General features: G+C 33.6%; 1 pseudogene across 1 annotated transcript; it reads left to right on the top strand.

Moving 5' to 3' along the window:
• On the top strand, positions 1-6,307 carry LOC144845146 (14-3-3 protein zeta pseudogene; annotated as a pseudogene). Its single transcript, XR_013612499.1, has 2 exons — positions 1-141; positions 4,362-6,307. The product of XR_013612499.1 is annotated as a 14-3-3 protein zeta pseudogene (transcript).
• The last annotated feature ends 2,456 nt before the right edge of the window (positions 6,308-8,763 follow it).

Raw genomic sequence — 8,763 nt, 5'->3', positions numbered from 1 at the left:
CTCCTCACAAGTTAACGGCGGTAAAGGGTGTGACCATTCTAGATAGTGAGATAAAGGCTGAATTATTTTGCTATATTTGTGAAATTTAAATAAAATTGAATACTTTTTCCAAGGCATATTTGTCAAGTGACATTACAGTCGGTAAGTGTTTGATTTAATGCGTGCCCAAATTTAATTTAAACAGCGAGAGTTGTGTTGCCTGATGGTGGTGGTCATTAGAACAACCACACTGACCAGGCAGCAAAAGGATAAGTCGTGCACACATTTGTGGGCCTAGGCCTAGCCTAGGCTACCACCATACCATAATTGTCTTATATACCTTCCAACTCTCACTCATAATGCGTAAGTCTCACGGCCTAGCTTAACTAAATTTGATATCAAATTCCAATAAAATATAATAATGTCACACAAGTTTCTTTAGTTTTATAATTATTACATTTTATTTGTAAAATTATAGGCCTAGCCTCTATCTAGGGCCTATTAATAATTATGCACCAAAATAACTGAACCAGTTATTATTTACTGTTTTATTTTATTTTTCATGTTAAACTTTTTTGCTATTTTACTTCTAACCTCATGACTGCATAAATAAAATGTCAATAACAATAGCCTGGTAAGCATACATTTCATTTATTTATTTATTTATTCATTGTTTTCCATCTTGGGTACACTAAACGCCCTGACTTACTAAAGACAAGGTAATGGTGGAGAGGGTGATACTCATCCGACATAATTACTTACAATGTTGTACTTATGGCACTGTTAACAATATCTTTAGCGTTCTTACTATCTTTAGTTCCTATTATTCTGTAAGCTGTTTTACTGATTTTCTCTACTGTCTTCATAATCATACATTGTTTATCGAGGCTATAAACCAAGCTATTGCACAAAATGTTAAAACTGATACATTACTGATTCGTAAAACAACACCAAGATTCTATTGCAAACATACGTCTTAAAAAATAAAGCCTCTGTTTGCACGTATTGGTAACGTATGTTGAATGTTCTTTCCAGTTAAGTTTATCATTAATTATTGTACCTAAATATTAATGTTTTACAATCTCAACCTTATCATTCATAATTATCAGCTCACTGTGGTATTTATCACGTTTCCTATAATCAATAATAACCTCTTTTGTTTTTTTTTATATTCAACTTCAAGTAATTATCAGTACACAAATTAAGAGAACCAATTTACATCACTGATATACTGTAACTGATTAGAGTGTACGTGATACTACAGTATGAGTATAGTAATACTAATGCACGTCAATTGTATGACCCACTATACGACCCTCGGGAGAGTTCATTTTGTCCGATGTGCGTCATTTTGTCCGATGTGTGTCATACCTTATGAATACCATGACGCACCCGTGCGTCAAAAATGTGACTTACCTTTAGGTGACTTACCTTTAGGTGACCATGACGCACCCATTTTGACGCACTGTGACCATGTTGTTTATGATATTGACACACCATAGTTCATTAATTGACGCACCCCTGTGTTAGTAATTATAATAATAATTTTGATATTTTGTCGGGGGACATGTTTAGGTTTCTACCCGATAATTAATGGACTCTCTACCTACCAATTTATTTCTACCAAGAACGTCTCTCTACATACACACCACATACACAAGGTTCAGTGTTGTTTTTTGTTGTACTTGAAATAATGTACACCCGACTACTAGCTAGCTTTACTTAACGAACATGTTGCAACTTGTTACAGTATATGACTATGAGCAAAGGATACGCCAAGCAAGTATACACATTAAATACAAATTTACCTATACTGTAGTAAGACCAGTTTTTTTTCTCAATAAATTCAAACTTGTTATTAGTACTGTAGTGAGCAACCCATTACATTCAATGGGTCAATTAATCTGGCAAAAATACTGTGATATCAAAAGTACAGTAATTCATTATTTTTAATTTTAGCAGTCAACCTAGCATTGCACTACCACCAATTTTTGGTATTGAAATGTTCTTAATTAAACTTAATTAATTATAGATGAATTCAATAGTATAGCAATTTTTCTAGTTATAGTAAAAAAGCTATTTATACTGTACTATGCCATGCGACTCCAAAAAGGGTTACTCTTATATTACATTACATTAAATACTGTATTAGTTTACCATTTTAGTTTTAAATAGTCAATGCACTCTGTTTGAAATGAATGATGTTATGTTATGTTAGTTACTACTACTCATTTATGTTATGTTAGTTACTACTACTCATTTATGTTATGTTAGTTACTACTACTCATTTATGTTATGTTAGTTACTACTACTCATTTATGTTATGTTAGTTACTACTACTCATTTATGTTATGTTAGTTACTACTACTCATTTATGTTATGTTAGTTACTACTACTCATTTATGTTATGTTAGTTACTACTACTCATTTATGTTATGTTAGTTACTACTACTCATTTATGTTATGTTAGTTACTACTACTCATTTATGTTATGTTAGTTACTACTACTCATTTATGTTATGTTAGTTACTACTACTCATTTATGTTATGTTAGTTACTACTACTCATTTATGTTATGTTAGTTACTACTACTCATTTATGTTATGTTAGTTACTACTACTCATTTATGTTATGTTAGTTACTACTACTCATTTATGTTATGTTAGTTACTACTACTCATTTATGTTATGTTAGTTACTACTACTCATTTATGTTATGTTAGTTACTACTACTCATTTATGTTATGTTAGTTACTACTACTCATTTATGTTATGTTAGTTACTACTACTCATTTATGTTAGTTACTACTACTCATTTATGTTATGTTACTACTACTCATTTATGTTATGTTAGTTACTACTACTCATTTATGTTATGTTAGTTACTACTACTCATTTATGTTATGTTAGTTACTACTACTCATTTATGTTATGTTAGTTACTACTACTCATTTATGTTATGTTAGTTACTACTACTCATTTATGTTATGTTAGTTACTACTACTCATTTATGTTATGTTAGTTACTACTACTCATTTATGTTATGTTAGTTACTACTACTCATTTATGTTATGTTAGTTACTACTACTCATTTATCCCAACCATAGCACAGTATGGACAACCATGACCATCAAAAATACATGATGAAACACAGAAAGTAATTGTAGTAATCATGTTCAACTCAGCTTAGCCACAGTTAAAGGATGTAGACATGTAGTAAACCATTATAGCAAAAAACACTGCATAAATCAATTTAAAGGTAACTGTGCAGTGTTTGCCATTTGCTATCAAATGAATAATTAATTACATGTCTATTGACGATGAGGCAATGTAGAATATTCTTGCTTTAGTGACTCATACACTGTACTGCTAGGCTTCTTTAGATTAAGGTGTGTGGTTTACTACTGAATAAAATTGTACTTAGATGCATTCAGTGTGGTGCTTCCGATCTCATACTATCTCAAGTTTTATTGTATTTTTTTCTCTAGATTATGTTTTTCTGCTATACCGGAGTGTTGTATTGTATTGTATTTAACCATAAATTTCAAATTTTAAATATATTTTTTTCTAGTTATTAGTTATTATATTACAGTGAAGTTTAATATCTCATGGTAATTGTTGTTTGTTCCTAGAGCCTCCCCACACAGACTACTGTACACATGTTTTGATGCTTTTAAACATCAGTGATTTTTGGTAACAACACAATAAAAATTATGTTTAAATAATTTTAAATATTTCTTTAAAATAAAACATATATTAAGGACCTTTGCACATTGAATTAAAACAAAGATAAATGCTCTTTGGCACAAACAAATTTCTATCTACAAAGTGACAAAATAAAAGTTGGATTACAGATCTATCACAGATTAAAATATCTGCATCACAGAAAATTTTAATTTTGCCACAAATGATATAAATTTTTGTCGGTAAAATTGTGAGTATCTAGCCTACACTTTTGAGTCGCTGGTATAATCCCACCTTCAAAACTGGAAGTTAATTTACGTTCAAGGGGGGTGGAGGGGAGCTTATTCCCTTTTCCCACATTTAAGAAATTGGCTACGAATGACGAATGACTATTTTCAAATTCATATTAAAGTACCATACTCATGTTGTGGTCCATCGTATTGGATCATATTGTCATTGTGAAGCAACATATTTTATTGAAATACATAATGGATTGGATAGTAGTATGTTGTATCAAATCCTGATGATGTCTTAGCACTGTGGCAATAATTCACAGTACTATCGTGAAGTTATAACAATATCTCAATTTGGGCGACCTTTTTTGAATGAAATTTGTTGCAATCTGGTAACAACAGCAGTAGCATAACACAAACTATAAAACAAACTCTGACAGCATTTTTTCCTTCTCTTTTTATACAGAAATGAAGTCTAGGAAGGAAAACGTTGAGATGGCCAAGTTGGCCGAGCAAGCAGAACGGTACGATGATATGGCAAATTATATGGAAATGGTTATCAACGACGTTTCCAAAGAAAAGCTTCAAGTAGAGGAACGCAACCTATTTTCAGTAGCTTTCAAAAATATTGCAGGTGCAAGGCGTTCAGCTTGGCGAGTAATAACGTCAATGGAACAGAAACATGAAGGTCGCAAAAAAGAGCTAGCAGGAAATTTCAAGAAAGACATCGTTGAAGAATTAAAGGACATCTGTAAAAGAGTGTGGGGGCTTATTATTACTCTGACTGAAAAAATTGACAAACAAGAAAACAAAGAGGATTATGTATTTTATTATAAAATGAAAGGAGATTACCATCGTTATGCTGCCGAAGTATCTGAAGATGAGGAGAAGAAAAAAGAAATAGAAGATGCTGGCGCAGCATATGAGGAAGCCTACGGGGTTCCAATGGTAGCAACTGATCCAGTCCGTCTAGGTCTTGCACTCAACTACTCTGTTTTCTTCTACGAAATGAAGGGAGAGGTTAAGGACGCATGCGAACTGGCCAAGAAAAGCTTTGACACGGCTATTGCAGAGCTTGACCAGCTCACAGAAGATTCTTACAAAGACTCCACCCTAATCATGCAACTACTAAGAGACAACCTGACGCTCTGGACAAGTGAAAGCGAACATGAAGGCGAAGATGCTGATTAAGAATAACAACCTCTTGGTCACCAACGTATCAAACACAAACTGGCGATACTTTCTTCTGTGCTACCTGAACCAAAAAAACATTTAATCTCAAAACTACCATCATTAAAGGACAAATTTATGTAGTAATATACTTCTGTATTACCAACAATGATTTTATATGCGTTATCCTCATACAAATTAGTTACAGTACTGTAGCTGCGTAACAATTGACTTAAAGCAACCATGCTAAATTAATTTATTATTCTCGGTTATTTTTTCAATTGGTGCTACCTTTAAAACTAGATAGTTTTTCTTCTAAGAACACAGGAAACCAAATGGAAAATACATTTTTGTTTCGTTTTTTTTTTTTAATTTAATGAAGAGTTATCCTTAATTTCAGGACCTCAATTAATTTTTTTTTTCAATTGGTGCTACCTTTAAAAGTAGATAGTTTTTCTTCTAAGAACACAGGAAACCAAATGGAAAATACATTATTGTTTCTGTTTTTTTTTTTATTTAATGAACAGTTTCAGTTCATTTCTAAAACAGTGAAATAACCCGTCATTATGACAACAAGTGGAAATTTAATCTCACCGTTACTATTACTATCTTTAATTGATAACGCAAGCATTTTTATGGCAATATTTTTAATATAAAACAGATTAAATGATGGTTGCTACAGTATATTTTCCATTTCTGTTGGTTTGGAAACAATTTCAATATTTTATATATATATGTAATTCTAATATAAAGAAGTAATTATTAGATCTGGTAAAGTAACATCCAAGAAACAAATATGTACCAAAATCTAAATTACAAACCCACTGGATCAATACAGTTTTCAGTTTCCAATAAAATCATAATTAATACTGTAATATGTGTGGGAATATGTATGTATGTATGTATAATGTATGTATGTGTGAAATTATTAGTGCTCCATGTCAGTCTATATACAGCATTTAGAAAAGTTTTTGCTTTCATCTGAGCTTTTTCAAATTACTGGTAGTCATTTCATCCCAGAATTGTGTTAGGTCTTCACGACCCAGCTGCTGATGTCGATTTGTCATCAATATGCGCAGATCTGCTATTCTTAATAACCAAATTCCCAATTGTGCGTTATTTACTTATGTCTGTCTGTTTGCTATTGATGTCTATTGCACATTATTGATTGACATAAAGTAGAATTTGTATCTTCAGTTGTCATAGAAACCTATTGGATGTAATAAACAAGTTTTCAGTTTACATACTCGTATTTACTTTCTTCAGCCTCCTTTCTAACCAAACGAAGTTCTGTTAATACAGTCGACTCTGCCAATGCCGGTCTGGAAACTCTCCCAACCAGACTTTTCTTGATGGACCAAAAGATCACAAATTCCTTTTTCCCATTAAAAGCGTATTTCGAATAGCAGACTTTACAGAAAACCAGACGTCCGACATGATGCTGAGCTCCGAATATCAAAGGGCTTAGCAGTGGCAGCGGCATGATCAGTAGCAGGCCCCTAATACCAGACACTGAGCCGTAGAAAATATGTACATAGTACAGTACTGGTGGTATTTGTCGCAGCCAGACATAAGATCAAATACAAGGACTGTTGAACGTTCCTATCTTGGCAAGGCGAGCTCAATATCCTGCTGTTAGATTGCCTTGGTCACACAAACCAAAATCCTACCTACTAAGTTTTCTACCTGTTGGAAATAACTACTGTATAGTATAAACACAATTAAATCGACAGAATTGTAAAACAAAGCATTTTCAAATAATAACAACGTATTATAGGTGATCTTTCTGATCGAAGATAGTTTTTAAATTTTTTTAAAACACAACATGGACATGTTATGTGTCCTATAGAAAACATACAGTACCGTAAACAGCTTGGTGAAATTACGAGACCCACATAATAATATTCAATTTTTTTACATGATGGCGTCATCAAAATATTGGTAATCCATATAAGAGCAAGAACATATTAAAACTTGAAAGCCACTCTGAGAGTGCATACCTCCGCCTTCTGTAAAATTCTCCTATAGTAAACTAACAAGCTTCAGTTGACTAACAATAAACCTGTAAATTAAATCAAATTATGTTTTAAAATTACAATTCACAAATTATAACTCTTGTACAAAACTGAAGGTTTTTGGACAAGTAGTTCTCGAGAAAATGAAATTTCAGTTTACTTGTTACTTTAAGACTGCAGCTCGCCGGCTTTTGAAAATTCTGTCCTAATCTTTTAACACTAGCAGGTCTGAAAATTATACTAAAAAGTGGTCCAGAATTGGGACCGTGGTCCGGATTTTGCCTCCAAAAGATGAAGATGACGTTCTTTGTGACGACACAGGTTATTTAAAATAAAATCATAAAATTCACTTTTTGGCTAAGATATATATACTGTTTCGTATGTTTTTCAGCGTTTCCAACCCTCTTGAAACCATTCTAAGGTGTTCCATGCATATCTGGGGCATTTTAGGTCATTGCCTGATTTTTCACTACGAAAGTATTATTGAGAGTGTTCTGTAAAAGCTTTAGTCGTGTACAGCGACACCTACCGGGTTTTCCGAGAACATTGCGTTAAATGCTTTAAAGCATGGTTCCCACTAGAACGCAACGCAGCGACGTATTGACGCAAAGTGATGTATTGCGTAATCACAAGTGGGAACCGACGACGCAACAATGCTGCAAAAATCGCAGGTTTGATTTCACGCAGGCGGGGGCAAACACAGTATTGGAAGGGTATTTTCTTACGTTGCGTAGGTTGCGTCACGTTGCGTCGCTAGTGGGAACCAAGCTTTATGTTTTCCGGTGTTCTTGCGTTGTGTTGCGCAAACTGATTTGATTTCCCGTAGCGACGTTTGGAGCACTGTTACGTCGTCGGTTTCCACTTGTGATTACGCAATACAGCACGTTGCGTCGTTACGTTGCATCGCGTTGCGTTCCAGTGGGAACCACGCTTAAGTATAATAATTATAAACAATTATATAATATATCGCTACACTTAAATTATTCCAAAACGCACCGAACCGTCCAGCGGCGATACCCTCTTCACAAAATAGGCCTACTAAAATAACTTTTCTGGACAGTGTTCCGAAGTTTATATTAACCTTTTTATAATCAAGATGACCGGTTAGCTCAGTCGACTGAGCGCCGTGTTAACAACACGAATGTCGTGGGTTCGAATCCCACGCTGGTGTTGGAATACAGTTCCACAACATCATGAGGCGGCAAAATCAATGCATATGATGTGTTGGAAACGACAAGGCTGTGGCAATGCCTTAGTGATGAGGAGGGGAGAGCACAATATAACATCTTTTTTTTTCTGTGGCTTACGCCACCTTCTTTGATCTCGTAAATGTTATGTTTAGCGCCCTCAACCTGCGTTATAATTAGGAACACATTATGATAGAACATTTTATTTTGTAAAGATGCAAATGTCTAGAGCAACTATATTTCGAAGTTGTACTAATCCGCCGTTGGGCTAGGCTAGGCATAGGCAACTGCTTGTATCTATCAAAAACAGATAGGCCCTACTATCAATTGTAAACACAAACCCCCAGAAAAAGTATTAACAAAAATGTTCAACTCAAACAATTTATAAAAAAGAATTTAAACAATACTTTTTTAAAAGTGTAAACATGCTTTCTTGGGCCCAACAATAGTTTGTGTCACTCATCATGATATATCAAGACCTTGATTTATTTATTTT

This window comes from Antedon bifida, chromosome 6 (assembly GCF_963402885.1).
Source record: "Antedon bifida chromosome 6, ecAntBifi1.1, whole genome shotgun sequence".
Taxonomy (NCBI): domain Eukaryota; kingdom Metazoa; phylum Echinodermata; class Crinoidea; order Comatulida; family Antedonidae; genus Antedon; species Antedon bifida.
Note: the sequence above shows the minus strand (reverse complement) of the source record. Positions and strands in the feature narration are given on the sequence as shown.